Here is a 13,928-nt window from a genome sequence, read left to right as displayed (position 1 = left end):
AGGGCTTATATTTAAGGCCCTTCCCCGAAAATCACTGCAGGAGTTGCCAACAGGCCATTGCTTTCAATGGGGCCACTGGCAGCAGCAACCCCATTGAGGTCAAGACTCTTAACCCAAGTTTTTGCTCCCAAGTCAAAGCAAACATTCGGGAGAGAGCCTGCTCTCAAGTCAAAAAGCTTGTAAGTTGAGGCACTCTTAACCCAAAGTATCACTGTATATGTATTAGAATTTTTCTTTAATGTATTGATTATTATAATTATTATTTGTATTTATGTTATATTGGTATTCTTCCTATCCTGATTATTATATATTATTATCTGTTGCATCATTATTATTATTGTTGTTGCCGTTATTTTAACTCTTTTTTTTCTCTCTTATCGTTAGGGTATTGCAGTTTTCACTCTTGAAGAAATGGTAAAAGGAAACCCTACAGGTAGAAGGAAGACATTACTGTAAGCCGTGTCCACATTAGACCAAAATATAATTGAACAAAGTTTATTAACATAAAATGTAAAAGGTAAAGTAAAACAAATCACAGAGGAATAAACAGAATTATTATAGTTAAATGTGAAGTATTTAATGGAAGGCTTCTGTAGTTACGCCGGTACCACTGAGAGACAATGGGAGAGCTGTGGAAAATGGCAAAATGTTGATTGTTGAACAGTAGTATAAACTGCACAACGTACCCCAGAAGGAAGCGTGTAATTGCTGAAACTTTCAGAGAAGTCCTGATAATTGATAGATGTTTCTGTGAACTGAAAACTAACTAGAACTACATCTAACTGTGCGCCTCAGGAGGGACCAACAAACAAGCCTCTTCTCATTAGATGACACACGCTTATGTAACATCTATCGATTCCCTGATGCTACTATAATACAAACATCAATTACGTCTTGTTTGTTTTGATGTTCTTTTCTCTGGTTACATGCTATCGTCATCCATCTACAATTGCATGCTATCTATCTATCTATCTATCTATCTATCTATCTATCTATCTACAGTTGAAAGAAAAAGTAAGTGAACCCTTTTGAATTTCCTGGATTTCAAAATTCACACCAAAAACCAGAACCTCATCCAACTATGAAGCCTGATGGAGGGGGTATCATGATATGGGGCTGCTAGGCTGCCTCAGGGTCTGGATGCCTATTTTGAAGGAACAATGAATTCTAAGGCGGATCAGGACATTTTACAGAACAATATAAGGGCAGCTCAAGAGATGTTGGGCGATACAAGACAATGTCCTAAAACATACAAGTAAGTCAAAGAAAGGTTTAAAAAGATTATTTGTGTTTTGGAATAGCCAGGTCAGAGTCCTGACCTTAAACCCATTTAAATGCTGTGACATAACCTGAAGAGGGCTTGCACAGAAGGCATCCCAGAAATATTTATGAACTAAAACACACTTGCTGAGAGGAATGGTCCAAGATTCTCCTCAATGTTATGCAAATCTTACTTGCAGTTATCGGAAACATTTGGTGGAGCTGATTGCTTCTAAAGGAAATCTACAGGTTATCATATTTAAGGGTGTACATACGTTTTACCCCTGTACTGTGGATGATTATGTAGCAAGGTGTGGAATCAAGTACAGTCTCTTTAATTACACAGCATTCTCCTTGTATATTCACAGTCTCTTGCTTGCTCATCAGGCCTGGCATGACTCAGTGGACACTCTCAACAATTCTCAATGGCACACACACACAATCTTTTATTGTTGGGATTCCACTCTCAGCATTACAGCCAGTCCAGGACCTGAACTCTCACTACAACAGTCCAACTGACGGGGCCCTTCCTGCTCCCACCAGGAGGCCTAAGGGTTTTTCACTGCTCATGCACTCAAGGTGCACTCATCTTCTTCACCCAGGCTTCCAGGGTTGCTCTTGTGGTATCAAAACAGGCGCACCTTGCGGGTCACATGTGCCCTGTCATTCGTCTACCAGCTGAATGTCCCACTCAACATGCCACCCATTGATAGTCACCTTCCAGTAACTGCCATGACAGGAATAGAGACCACATATACAATGTCCACAGGGGCAACAACAGAGACTGTTACATTATCCTGACTGCACAGTTACACACAATTATCATCAGTTGCACAATAATCATCAGTCATTATTGCATTGTCCTCGATAAACCTCAGCAATTATATAGAACAGTAGCATAATTCCCATTATCAATACACGATAACCCTCAGGAGCTATGCAGTTATCACTCCTCACTGTAGCATTTCCTATAATAAACCCTATCATTCATATTACATGTTGGTATTTTAGGGTGCTCGTAGTTCAGGCATCATGAATCTCCTGACAGGTTCCCTTTAAAGTCTTATATAAAGCTTTCCTAAAACCCCTTCATGAGTACAGTTTATATAATATGTAAAGTACCGTCAGTAATTCCACTTTCCCATGGGTGGGGAGGACAGAAAATCCTTCATTACCCTCACCGGATTCTCATTTTTACCAGACACGAGTTCTTGCTGTGTAACAATATCCAGTCTTGTCCTGTTTATACTCAGCCAATTTGTGCTTTATGACTTCAGCATCTAGTTTCATTTGTAGAATAAGAATTAAAGGGGTTTTATTACTCAACACATTTTTGTGCATAGGGGGTAAATGCCTTAGGGTCCAACGGCGAGGATTCTTAGCAATCCAGAGAATGGTGTGCATCGATTGCCCCATGTGAATTGAGTGGTGGTGCACATGGGTGACCACTGCTCTATTCAATTCTATGAGACAGAACAAGATTAATGCCCTTGGTTATCTCCCTCTATTCCATCGAATACAGTGGTCTTGAGCATGCGCATTACTGCTCCATTCACATGGGGCATTGGGGTGCATCGTTTTTGGTACTGCTGGAGTCCAAGTGGTTGGTTTGTATTGCTCACCACTCTACGCTTCCAGCTGGTCCTCCTCTGCTCTGAGTCTCGAGGTCATCCATATCAGGACATAGTGTTCATCACTATCAGCATGTAGTGTAGTGCTCCCAGCAGGGAAGGAGCCAGGGGACTAGACCCATCTCAGCCGCAACACAAAAAGCATACACAGCATGTTGGGAGTAAGGCCGGGACAGAAGGAGTGAGGAGAGTTTTTTTTTATGGTCTGGTCAGAGGTTTGAAACTAGACTAGAGCCATATTCACTATGGGGTCTAATCTGGTTGCCAGTGCAAAATCTGTAGCAGGGTTGCCCAGCTACCAGGTGTCAATTAAAATATTAATGCTTTATTTTGTGGCAGAGGGGCCTTCGGGCTCCATCAGGCTCCAGGGTCTGGGTGCGACTGCAGATTCTGCAACTGCTATAGCTGTAGTCAGCCAAAGATGTTGCTGTCGCGGCTTGTCGGTCACAACGGCGTCATGACATGGTGGCCACGATGCAGGAACAGACCTGTCACCCTGCCACTATGCAGGACACAGGTTAACTCATGTTGCGCAGGGACTATTGGCTGCTATTTACCTAGAAGCTGCATACTAGTGTGCTATCTGTGAGTCATACAGGTGAGAAAGGGGTCTGGGTGTGGTTCTATCAGCAGGTGGGGAGGCCTTTATATTCCTAACCCTTCCTTTCTCACTTGCTGTTGATTCAGTTCAGTTAGAGGAATAGTTGGAGCAGGTTGGAACCTCTATCCTGGGTGAAAGCTTTCTGTATTTAGCTAAGTACTGGTTATCTTTCCTTTTGCTTTTGTTAATCTATTATCAGTTTCTTTGCTGTATCAGTGCATCTCTTCAGGTGTCCTGTCAGGAAAAGTCAGATCTTAGGTGAAGACTGTGGGGCCGTCCTTACCAGGATATCTACCCTGCTTTTAAACAGGGGCTCCCCATTCCCCCGATTTGTAAAGAGACAGGTTTTTCCATCAAATTGCCCCTGCAATGGTGTAATCTGTTTCTGCAGTGTATTGTGTGTGCTTCTGGCGTTTCTGTGGGAATGCCACCCGATGTCCGTGCTGAGCATGGTGCTCCTCTGCCGTGCGAATGTGACAGTTGCAATACCAAACTCTGCAGTCTACAGAAAAATTGCAAGGATAGTCTGGGCCAAATGGAGAAGAAAAGTAAAGTGAGTCACTAGATTATATATGTTATTGCTTGTATCTGATTCTTTAAAAATGTGTTAAATCTATTTGATTAGAAAGTATGGTGGTTTTTATTTAATTAGGGAGGGGGTTGCAATCTGTCTAACCTGCCTGGGGAAGTTAAATCACCTTGCCCCACCTGCCCCAGCCTAACAATCAGACATTACATTTATCCCATAGTGACAAAAATGTTTCCGTGATAAAACCACTCTAAGTACAGTAGTTGGCTTATACTATAAGTAACAAGGATGACTAGTGATAGCCTACATTCCTAGGACAGGCGCCCCTCCTCATATAATGCTAGCAAATAACCCCCAAGGCAATGGTCATACACTGTGTTACACCCAAGAGCAAAGCATAAGAACCGAACCCTCTATAGACATGGAGACTTGTAAGATTGTGACTGGGTGGCAATTTTTCCCAAATGTAGAGTGTAGTGTGGTATAAAATGGGGCAGATGCAGTTCAGTAGCAGCAAATAACAAACCTTATTGTTGGGTATGGCAGTCAGTACAACAGTCTTCTATAGCAAACAGGCACATTCTCATAAATGTTGCAATAACAGTTCACTTAGAAATGCCTGTACTACCAATTTGGCAATGCCTCCTACAGTGTCTTAGCATTGAGATGCCAAATACACTGTATATAGGTCCAATGCTTCCCTGATGCAGGAGCATCGATGGCCAAATAAATCCAACAGAAGCTTCTCCCCCCCCCCCCCCCACCCTCCAAAGGTATATGTACCCAAGACAACCTTAGCCACACCCCAGGCTGCCAACCTAGGATCTGGACAGCCCCATTCCAGCTATTACATTGTTGCTCATTCATTAAAATGGTTAATTAATTGTGATCCAAGAGCTGATTGTTAGGGTGGCATCACAATTTTTGTGTGATTTTTGCGTGATGCGGGAGTCAGTAAAAAAACAGAATATGAATCCAGTGATTATTATCAATAGTTTCCTTCCCATTAGCGAAGTTTTCACTCATGCGATGTTGAGTGAAAAAAAAATCGCAACATGCTCGATCTTTCTGCGTTTCCCTTATGTTTATCTCCCATGTTTCCCTATGGAGTCTCCTTTCTATCGCAACACAACAAACTTGCATCGTGATGCGATTTTAACGTTGGAAATTCCTATTGACTTTCGCGTTAATATCTTAAAGGTTCATTAAAAAGAACTTATGCAAACATCCGCAATCTTAAGGATACATCCAAATTTTTTAGCGTGTACGTTATATGAATAGTCATACATTTCCATATGTCTGTGTCTGGTTTTTGCATTTAACCCCTTAAGCTCACGGCCTCTTTTGGTCATGAGGAGGCAAGGATTTTTTGAGTATTTTCATCCCCACTTTTCAAAACCCATAACTTTTTTCATTTTTTTTGTCAACCTGTCGATCACGAAGATACCGAAATTATTATTTTTTTAAAGTTTTTCCACCTTCGTTTGGAAATTTATATTTTCTTTACATTGTTGCATTCAAAGGCCCATAACTTTTTTATTTTCCATGGACGGAGCTCCGTGAGGGCTTGTTTTTTGCATGACATGATGTCGTTTTTATCGGTGCCATTTTGGGTACATAAGGCTTTTTGGATCACTTTTATTGCATTTTTTTATGAGGAAAAATGAACAAAATAAGTATTTATTGATAAGCATTAAGGCATACGTTTCCTGGCAGCGAGGTCCTTTCCGCAACAGGGCTGCATCCTGGGGATAGAGCGAGATCAGAAGAAATCTCGCGCTATCCAGCAGCCAGAGTCATCTGTCACTGATAGCCAGGCTCCTGCTGCAACAGCGCGGGTTCATCGGAGCTGCAACCCCCACTTTTAACCCCTTCACTGACACAATCTATGTAGATTGCGGCATGGGAAGGATCGACAGAGGTAGCACGCTCCCTCTCTGATGTCATCAGGTCTTCGCGATGTTATCGCAGAGAGCCTGGCTAGTTACCATGGCAACAGGATGCCACCTACATTGCTAAATTGCGATTTTTGTGTGTTGCAAATTTAACATTAAAAAGTCCCATTGACATTTGAAAAAAAAAAAAACACAGTAATTTGCAGCGAAAAAAAACGCTAGTGGGTAGGCACCCTTAACAAGCGATAAGGCATTGCAGGAGAGAAGTCCTGCAATGCCTTATTATAGCAATCATTGGTGCTATGGTATAAGTCCTTCAGAGGGACACAAATGGTGTAAAAAAAAAAAATAATAATAATGTACAAAAAAGAAAATAATTTTTTTTTTAAAAAAAAGCTTTTTTTTGTGCTTTTTCTCATATTAGCATAAAAAATTTAAATCCCACATATTTGGTATTGTTGTGTCTATAACGATGCATGCAATAAGTTGCACATGTTTATTATCCTGCATGGCAAAAAGTGTAAAAAAAACTGAGGCAAAATGCTAATTTTAGCATTTTGTTTGCCAAAAACGGCAATAAAAGTGATCAAAAAAGCCATATGTACCCCAAAATGGTACCAATAAAAACTACAGCTCTTCTCACAAAAAATACGCCCTCACAGAGCTCCGTCCATGGAAAAATAAAAAAGTTATAGGAGTTACAGCGATTTAGAAAAAACAAATTGAAAAAAAAATGTTTTTATTGCAAAAAAGTGGAAAAACCTAAAAAAAAAAAAAAGAAGAATTTTGGTATCGTTGTAATCGTACCGGCCCGCAGAAAAAATGTAGTGTGTCATTTATGCTGCATAATTAACGCTGTAAAAAAAAAATCTATGGCAGAATTTGGGTTTTCTCTCCCTGCTATCATAAAAAAAAATAATAAAAGTTTTACAATATAGTCTATGTACCCAAAAATGGCACCAATAAAAACTACAGTTCGCCACGCAAAAAACAAGCCCTTATACGGCCGCGTCAACAGAAAAAGTAAAAGATTTATGGCTTTTGAAAAATGGAGATGAAAATCTGCCAAAAATCGTTGCGACCTTAAGCCTAAAATAGGCCGTGTCATTAAGGGGTTAATTTTTAATTTATGTGAATAAAAAAATTCACTTTGTATCTTTTTTTTATACAAACAGGGATATTGCACAAAAAAAGAGTTTTGTCTTTATGTCCTTTTTTTTTCTTCATTTTACACTTTTTTACATTTTTTATGTCCCTGTAGGGGACTTAAACCACAAAAACTATGATAATGCAGTATCACTCACAATAGCAATCATAGACCATGGCAGACCAGGACACCAGTGTCTAGTGTCCAGTTGCCAAAGCAACCCATCGGCCTTCTGTGAACTCTTTACATGCCACCATGTATGTTGATCGCGGCATGCAGGGGGTTAACAACGGGGATTGAAGTCTTCATCCATCTGCACTGTTGCAGCGGGAGGTTGGCTGCCCCTCACATCCGGCCTTCTGTGGCAAAGGCTCACTTCTGAGCCCGAGTCATCCATAGGACATGTTTACATCTTGTTGCATTGTGTCCCCCATCCAGGACATGAACTTTCGTCATGTGGCATTAAGGTGTTAAAAAATAGTATATGTTTTTCACTGTCTTTCTTTTTCATAAAGTTTTGTTGTTGAATACTTTTTAGGCATTTGAGAACCAAAGACGTATATGTTAAACATATGGAAATGTAGAGCTGTACGTTTCCATATACTTCCTACTTTGTGAAAGAGAAAAGTGTGGTATGTGATTGCATTTGGTCAGTTGCATTTGACCAATTATAGCCTATGGGTACATCAAGTAATGTATAGCAATACTTTGACATATCGCTAAAATATGATGTGAACAGCCCCTTAGACACAATGTTGGATTGGACTGTGGTTCGGCCCACCAGAGAGGATGATTCTAAGACCTGCCCTCCATCTATACAGAACATGTACTCGTCCACTTTGAATTACACTGCAATCTTTGTTGCTATCATTGTACACGAAAGACAGATCATTCATAAAATCTAATAGGTTACTTGTGATCAGCCCAAAGCAAGTAAACCTTAGTGGCAAACTATTGACTCCAAAGTCAATGGGGTTGTCTTCTCCTGTTGGCCATTACTGCGTCAGAGCCTGGACCCACTGGCGGAGCCTTTGGTACTCTGCTGGGCCGGTTCGATCCTGATTACAGAGTGAAATCAACTTTGCTAGGGGCAACTTTCATTGATTCTTCAATTAGAATATTATCGATGGGCTAATTGTCAATAAAAATAATCCTAAAGTAAGGCTGTAAAAACTACAAGGCGGCTCTGAAAAGGTTCAAACGGCAGTGAGAACTTTCAAAGGTGTCATAATATTGCAAACAAAGGGGCAAATTGTCATAAAAATGAGATGGCTCACTATGATCTCCTGGTGTGCGTGACTAGAAGTATATTTAGATGTCAACCACAGCTGAAGTGGGCTTAGGTTTTATCTTTGCTTTAACCCCATACTCTAATGTACATAATTGTCTAAGCCGATACTTCTAGGCTCCCCCCAGCCATACCAGTACCACTGTTCCCCCGGTCTCCACTCCCCTCTAGGTAGCATGATCACATGCCAACTAAGCAAGTAACCACTTCAGGCAATGATTAGGCCAGCGATTGGTCACAGCGGTCACATGTTTAGCTGGCACATGATCACACTACTCAGAACGAGTGGAGGCCTAAGTGATGGGAACTGAAACATGTGGAAATTTAAGAAAGATGTTGTTTGTTATTTTATAACCAGTCATTGAACATATGGTAAACATTTTAGTCCCTGGATAACCCCTTTAATTATTTGTGTAATGAGCCAAGTCAAGAGGCAAGTGTAACAATGACTAACCCCTGCCTGGTAGCACTACAGTGAATGATGGGATACAAGATGCTATGTACTGGCTTCCACTCCTGGGGACCGTGTTGTGGTCTAGCGTGGTGCAGGTCCCCCAGTGGAAAGGAGCTCCATAAGTCAGGAAGGGATTAACAGCAAAACTTACCTTTAGTGTAGCTTCAGGTGGCACACAGGGTGATATTCATTACAGTCCGTTTCCATACATCCAGCTCAGGAGATAGCGACTGGAGGTACTGATGCCTACAACAAAGTCCTGAACGGCTTATCCAGATTTTTCACTGGGGCCTGGGACAATTCCTGCAATGTCACACTTTGCACCTTGCTCCTTTGTCAAACTCAAAAATAAGGCCATAGATGGTTTTCCCCTGACCAGCCATCTGCACTTCTTGCTACACCTCATCTGCTCTCCTTTCTGAGGATTCTAGAACTGTACTGGAGTTTTTATAAACTTCTGGGGTCCTCCCAACAACATAGAGCTGAGGGGCAAAGGGGCAGGACAAATATATTAAATAGTACTGAATAGCTGAGGCTGTTTTTTGTCTATATTAAACTCTCTGATCCTCCAGTCACCAACCCCAATATAAACATCAATTAGGTTCATACAAAGAGGATATGAAACCATCAGAACATGGAAAACCCTTTAAACACATATTTCTCCTATCCTATTTTCCCAGAACAAGATTAACACTTCGTAGTGACAACTGCGGGTCACTTCATCTGTTTTCTATTTTCTGAAGGACATATGACATATTTTCTTATTACGTTGTGGTCTGCCGCCATCTTTGTTGTAACTTCATCAACTGATGTCTAGTTGTTAATGCCTCGTTCTATACTGTTATTAACAAAGGGATGGTGGACTCCCAATTTCCCGAGAACTAATATGGCGCCAGATTCTGTTGTCAGTTTTAAAAAAATGGGCGCCATAATGGCATAGATAAATGCAGATATCTCTTTAAGTTAAACCAAGACATGGTAAACACACTTGACTGATAGATTGGCATTTTTAAAGGGGTATTGATGCATTATTGAGACATCATGCTGACGACACGTCTCTGCCTTCAGCCAGGGGCAATGCTACCATGGATGTTTTCGTCCAAATCACTAAATACATCCATGTTCTCATATATTTGCACTTGAAGAGCTTTTGCCAACTTTTACAGTTATCCCCCAGGATAGGGGATATATTCCAGATTGGTAGGAGTCCAAAACAGGGGTCACAATGGTTCCTACATGAATGGAGCTCCATTCATTTCACTGAGACCGCAGAGATAGCTAAGTTCAATCACTTGGCTCTCGCTGCTACTCCCATTAAAAATGAAAGGAACAGCACACATGGTGATCACTACGTCGTGCATTCAGGGATGCTCAACATCGGTAGAGGTCCCATTGGATGGACCTTCTCCAATTACAAAATTATCCTGTTTTGTTGATAGCCTATAACTAAAAAGTTGGCACAACCCCATTAACTGCCATTATTCATGTCAAATAGGAGTAAGATATTGATATATTTACAGTTGGCTATCAGGCTTTGGGCCTGTGACATCAACTGATCATACCTTGGTACAGATGGGAGGTATCAAAAATGATTTTCACATTTTCATGCAGGGCATTTTCTGACAGGGCTCCTTTAAGAGAAAGTATCCAAAGAGGTCATTATGGGGCGTGACACATAAGTAATGATGAGAAGAACAAGATGTATTTTACTCCTGGGGCCAAATCTGATGAAATAGTAATGAAAATTTATGTTCTTCTATAACAAAGTGGAATTGATAACTCAAAGTTTCAGAATGGGGCTGACAAGAGCCGCCTTGTTGGTGGTGTCATATGAGCATCATTAAGAAACCATGTCTAATGTCAACTGGCTAGGAAGGGGGTTATTATTATCAGTCCTACGGAGAGCAGATGAATTCAATCATTGTTGGACTAAGTGAAAAGAGATATCAACCATCAATAATTCGTTTTATCCAAGCACATTTTATGAATGTCTCCACCCAAACTTTAAACCCATTCTGCACTAAACAAGGTGCCAACAGTAAGGGAATTAGGTCAACCAATAAGCCATGAAGAGCAGTGCCCAGTATCTTTGGAATAGTCGGAGAGACACAGACAACCTGAGACGGTGGAATAGATTTCGGGTTAACAATAATGTAAATCAGCCACATTGGGTAGAGTCTTTAGCAGAGATGTCTACCTCAGAGACCTTCCCTGGGCCAGCAACACTTCGGGTGTTTTTAGATGGAACGATTATCGTTCAAAAAATTGTTCAAATGAGCGAAAATGAACGATAATTGCTCGGTCTAAACATGAGCCAAGGACTGAACAAGGAATGAGAATCATTTGCTTCTTGTTCGTGGTTCATTTTCTGCAGGCATAAAAATTATCATTGGCTCGCTTGCTTATCGTTCGGTTTGAACAGCAGTCATTCAGTCCATCTAATTCACTTATACAGGGAATGAATGAGTCTGAATGATTTTCATTTGAATGAGCCATCAATGCATTTGCCTGTCTAAACAGGCTGCACAAGTGCAAACGAGTTAGCAGTGATGTCACTCGCTCGTTTTAACGAGTATCGGCTCATCTAAAAGGATCCTTAGGGACTGCAGGTCTTCACCCTTTCACCTGTAGGTCTTCAACTGCTATAAGCCCCTAGGGTGTGTTACCAGAATACCAGGGGTCTGTACTGGGAGATCAGAGAAGAGAGACAGAGACAATCTTAGAAGTGCACAGCAGCACATGCGCAGAGCAGAGCCGGCGCATCAGCAGTGAGGTTTCTGTGATAGGACATGCCATGATTTTAATACCACACAAGTTCTCACTCGGTCAAATCGTGGCAGTCAGCATAGGATTGCGTAAGCCAATGCAATCCTATGGCAGTGTGCCATGGCGGAAATTCTGTGGGAAATTTCGCTGTGGAATTTCCATCCGTGGGCATTGGGCCTTAAGCAATTGAACTTGCAACTTCTATATATGACGTGCTGTCAACCAATACAGAGTAATACCTCATAAGAAATATTGTCAAGACTCTACTACTAGCAATGTAGTCTCTTAGAGATACAGCATAAAGACCCCCCTTCCAATGTCTCCATGATCTAAAGTTTGTGCTCTTCCACCTGTGAAGATATCTCAGTCTGTAAACAGAAGCTTGAGCAACAGAAATTTGCTAAATAGTCCAATCCCCTTGGGGCAGTGTTTAGCTTCTGAAGCAAGTCTGCTGGCTAATCCTTTGTAGACCTACCTCTGTACACATCGAATATGCCTTTGAGGCCAGCCTCACTTACTATTGGTTGTGTGGGGGTCACAACTTCTACAGACCCCAGCAGTCCCGCAACATTGTCCAATGGGGCAGAAGCACTCTTCTCTGCTTCTGCTCTCAGTCCTCTGGTTAGCGCCAGTCCAGTCTTCAACCACCCGAGTCGCAGAAAGCCTATTCCTCTTTTCTGCCCATCCCAGCCCAGTGTCTTCTCTCTTCTACAAGCGCTCCAGCCAGCAGCTCCTGCTACCTTATTGTTAGTCCCTGTGCTCCTGCTGCGCAGCAAGAATTGTCCCTTTTTATGGACAGGCATCAGCCAATCAACAAACATCTATCGTGATTGCTCAGTTCTTCTCCGCCAAAATTTGGCACAAATCTTGGCACATGTGGGGATTTTGGTGCAATTTTTGGTACATTTTCTAGTTCATTTTTATAGCAACCATGACCTCTTAAGATGAGTCCCTTACAATATTTCTAAAAGAAATTCCAGCTCACCAACCCCCTTGATACAAAAAAGGACAAAGCACAGAAGCATTCGACCAACCGTATATAGTTTTTTTTTCTTCATTTTGATGTCCATTGAAAATTTCCCTACAGTCATCATAAAGTCATAAAAGGTCTTTACTCTCAGTACTGTCAAAAGTTTACAGAAAAGCCTTAGGCAGGCTTAATACAGATGTGTCCTTGTGCTGGGTGTCATATTTGAAGGTTTTTTCTACAGAAATTGAAGTATCAGTGCTCATTAGATAAAGAATTCACCTCGTGTTCACCTCTCTGAAAAAAAATATATATAAAAATAAATATTACAATTTTTGTTTTAGGGCTCATGTCCACGGGGAAAATAGGATTTAGGATCCGCAGCGGATTTCCTGCATGCGGATCCGCACCCCATAGGGATGCATTGACCACCCGCGGGTACATAAATACCCGCGGATCGTCAATAAAAGTGATTTTAAAAAAAATGGAGCATGAAAAAATCTGGACCATGCTCCATTTTCATGCGGGTCTCCCGCGGGGACGGCTCCCGCGGGCTTCTATTGAAGCCTATGGAAGCCGTCCGGATCCGCGGGAGACCTAAAATAGGAATTTAAAGCATTTACTCACCCGCAGCGGACCGCGAAGCTCTTCTCTTCCTCACGGCCGCATCTCCCTTGCTTCGGCTCGGCGGATGTGCCCGGCGCATGCGCGCGGCACGTCGACGACGTGCCGGCGACGTGCCGCCGGCGTCAGGAATTCATCCGCCGGCCGAAAATGAAGATCCGGGCGTGAGGAAGAGCAGAGCTTCGTCGCCCGCGCCGGATAGGTAAATTCTTTTAAATTGCTATTTTCGGCGCTCATGTCCGCGGGGCAGGAGGGACCCGCTGCAGATTCTCCATGGAGAATCTGCAGCGGATCTGATTTTCCCCGTGGACATGAGGCCTTATACATACAAACGTGGTGTGAACAATTCATGTTACATTTGCAAGTCTTCAGCAAGTACCGGAGCTGGGCTCATTGATTGATATGCCTAGAACTTGAAGTTGGCAACTTGAAGCTCAAAATTGACCCATTTGTTCATCAATATACAGCAACGACTAAAGACTTTAGGGCCAGTCAGATCCTGTGAGATGGAATTTCTAATTACCATAAAATGTGACTACGGCGCTCTAATTAGTGGCCAATATAAGTGCCAAGTAATGCACATGGAATGGCTTTGATTCCAAGGGCCATTGTGATTCATTTATTGAATTTGGAACAGAAGCTGGGTCTGGATGGGGATGACATTTCTCCTTGAGGAGAACGCCAACTTGACAAGTCTTATACACTGTAGGCCGTGCAATGCTCCCTGGGAAAAAGTATTCAAATAGGGGATGAAAAGTACCTCCAA

At 41.9% G+C, this 13,928-nt stretch overlaps 1 protein-coding gene across 1 annotated transcript in view; it reads right to left on the bottom strand.

Moving 5' to 3' along the window:
• Nucleotides 1-9,028, bottom strand: part of OPN5 (opsin 5) — a 121,312-nt gene extending 112,284 nt beyond the window's left edge. Inside the window, exon 1 of the mRNA XM_066596540.1 lies at nucleotides 8,957-9,028. The gene's annotated coding sequence lies outside the window, so the exon portion shown is untranslated. The remainder of the gene's footprint in view (nucleotides 1-8,956) is intronic.
• Between the last annotated feature and the right edge of the window lie 4,900 nt (nucleotides 9,029-13,928).

The sequence above is a fragment of the Eleutherodactylus coqui genome, chromosome 1 (assembly GCF_035609145.1).
Source record: "Eleutherodactylus coqui strain aEleCoq1 chromosome 1, aEleCoq1.hap1, whole genome shotgun sequence".
NCBI lineage: Eukaryota > Metazoa > Chordata > Amphibia > Anura > Eleutherodactylidae > Eleutherodactylus > Eleutherodactylus coqui.
Note: the sequence above shows the minus strand (reverse complement) of the source record. Positions and strands in the feature narration are given on the sequence as shown.